Source organism: Geospiza fortis, unplaced genomic scaffold, assembly GCF_000277835.1.
Source record: "Geospiza fortis unplaced genomic scaffold, GeoFor_1.0 scaffold66, whole genome shotgun sequence".
Lineage (NCBI taxonomy): Eukaryota > Metazoa > Chordata > Aves > Passeriformes > Thraupidae > Geospiza > Geospiza fortis.
The window spans coordinates 35,230-38,052 of record NW_005054312.1 but is presented as its reverse complement, the minus strand read 5'-3'; the positions used below and the strand labels follow the sequence as shown (position 1 = coordinate 38,052).

Sequence of the window (2,823 nt, the reverse complement as noted above, 5' to 3'; positions counted from 1 at the left end):
CAGCAGGAAAACAGTATTTTCTTACACCTGTGAGCTACACTGCTGAGCTGCAGAGTGAGAAGATGATGTTAATAGGCTGCAGGGAACAACTCTGCCCTTGAAAAATCTCCTAGGGAGGGTGCTAAGCCTGTGTGCCATTCCTCAGGTTGCTGCAGTGTAGCACTACAGCAGCTTTACAGCCTACACCAGACACAGCCCATCACTAAATTACACTCCAGAGCTGTAAATGAGTGAGGGAGAAGTCTGTAAGGTTGTGTGAGACAGAAACCAACTGAGTGAGTCTCACTCTCACTGAGTGAGATGCGATAAATCTGTCTTCTCCCATCTGACTGTGGGAACAGATGGCCTAACAACATGGTTAAACAAAACAACCATCTGTTGCAGCAGATTTCTTTTTTTTTTTTTAAGAAAAAATAAGAAACTTAAAGAGTTAAACAATATTCTGCAACAATAATTAGGAGACAGCAGGGAGAAGAAAAATTAAGATGTAATTGATGACTAAGCTGTAATAAATGGCTGTATCAGTGAGCCTAGTCCTCCTTCACAATTAAGAGAGAAGTCATACAATTACTCACATATTCCAGCATGTTTTGCTAGCTCAGAGTCTTAAAAAGAACTTATTTGAAGTTTTTCATTAGTCACTGTACCATATACAAAGATACTACTTCTATATACTTCATTATACCACATAGTTATTACTCATTTTACCCCCACAATAATGACCACACTGTTTTAATTTCATAAGTTTCTGAAAGTAAAGAATGGTAAGAAATAGTGCATCCCTACACTTCTGCCAACATCTATTCTTATATCAGTTTCACAGTTTCTGTGAAGTAAGATTCTAGTACAGATACATTCAAAAGCATGTTTATAACCCTAAAAATGTCCCTAGGAGTACTACAGACTAGAAGAAGACACCTGTTGATTTATTCTCTTCTAAAAGCCTGTTTCTTTATAATATTCCACAAACTGTGCAATATTTTTTATAACTCAGATCCACACATCAAGAAAATCTTCACCAACACTGCAAGCTCATTGTGTCTTATTACAGAGGAAACTTTTCAAATTTTGAAATAAAAGGATTTTCATGACAATTCTATTCCTTCCTCTCTATGCCCGATGTAACTAGAACACCTTGCAAGAAGAGAACCTAAACCCATTGAGAAAAGGCGAGTAATTATATATATACTCATACATACACACACCAAAAAGGGATAGAAGAACAAGATAAAAGTTGGTCTTAGAGGACGTATGATAATACAAAGTTGTTACAAAAATATCCTAACAGAACGGTTTACAATTTCACCTGGTCTGAATCTTCATGTAAAGAAAAAAAAAATTGTCAAAAATAAGACTAATTTCTATATTATAAAAAAAGCATTTAGAAATAATAATAAAAAATCTTTAAGAAGTAATTATAAAGTTGTTTTCTATTCCCCATTCTCATCCACTTTTCTTCATTTCCCTATGCTTCAGACTTTTAGCTCTTCCATAATGAAACTTATGAAACTTATGACGGTAAAGAAATTAATGCAAATGGCTCCTAGGAGCAAAGATTTCCTGTAAAACATAAAATGGTCCCTACCATAACCTTATTTAATAAAAAACCTTCCAAGTATGGATAAAAAAAGCTGCATGTAAAACTAAAGTACTGTATCTATGCAAATTACAAATCACAATATATGCAAAAGGTTCATTGACCCATCTCTTTGCTAAGTTTTCTTTACTGATCACTGACAATATTCCCTGTCTAAAACCAGAGCAGTAACAGTGTTAGTTGTAAACTTCCCCAACAATGACTGGAGGTCACTTCTAGTGTTACTACCACCACCAACTTCTTCTTCTTTTTTTTTTTTGGTGCAAGAGAGCAACAAGTTATAAAAGGTAAGGAATTACATATTTAGATTGTTTTCTCATAAGAAAGATTGTCAAAAGTGTTAAAGATCTCATGTAAAATCTGTTTTCAGTTATACAAAAGCTTTCATTTATTATTTGCTCAGAGAAATAATACTGAGAAAATAACATAAATATTTATTGGGATTATATATTTTGTGGATTATTTGCCTCAGTGGATCTGTTGGTCATATGTCTTATTGTTCTGTTCTTTTTATCTAGATGTTTCCCATTATTCAATAGAACCAAAGTCTCTTCTGTAGGAAGACTTGGGCTGTTTGGAATTATAATTTCCTAATTATTCCTCTGAGAGCATAACTTCTGTAAGGCCCTATGGCAATTTTTCACACATAAATATTTTATTATTTCATCAACTTTTTTCCACATGTATTTCAAAAAAATCCCTTTTCTAATATCTTAACTGAAATTCCACCATACTGTAATTTACAGTGGAAAGTTAAAATGCACTCCAGTTACACACTCCTATATAAGGTCATGATTTCATAAATACATTGGCATTGTAGTGCTACCAAATTGCAGTGTTTTCTTTCAGCTCTACTAATTTCCTTATCATTTAGCTGTTTCATCTATACCATTTTAAGGACTCTGGGTTTTGTAAAATAGAATCAAGCTCATGAGTGCAGAAAAAGACCCACAAACTCTTGGAAAAAATTAATTCTGAGAGTTTAAAAACCCCAGGAGCTACAGAGTATTTTGTTCTTCAAAACTTATTGTCTTCAGGATAATTTCTTTCAAGAAACCTGACAAATATTTTCCAAACTTTCAACTGGCAATATTGAAATTTCCTATTCATCTCTGGACTAGAAACTTTAAAATTCGAAGAAAATCTCCCTGCTCAGCTATATAATAGTAGATGTTTTAGTGAAATCCTTGAAACAGACAAAAGCATAGGAACAGTTTGTTACCATC

At 33.5% G+C, this 2,823-nt stretch overlaps 1 protein-coding gene across 3 annotated transcripts in view; it reads right to left on the bottom strand.

Annotated features, from left to right (window-relative positions):
* Nucleotides 1-2,823, bottom strand: part of TTBK2 (tau tubulin kinase 2) — an 80,329-nt gene that overhangs the window by 50,815 nt on the left and 26,691 nt on the right. The gene's annotated exons all lie outside the window — the stretch shown is intronic.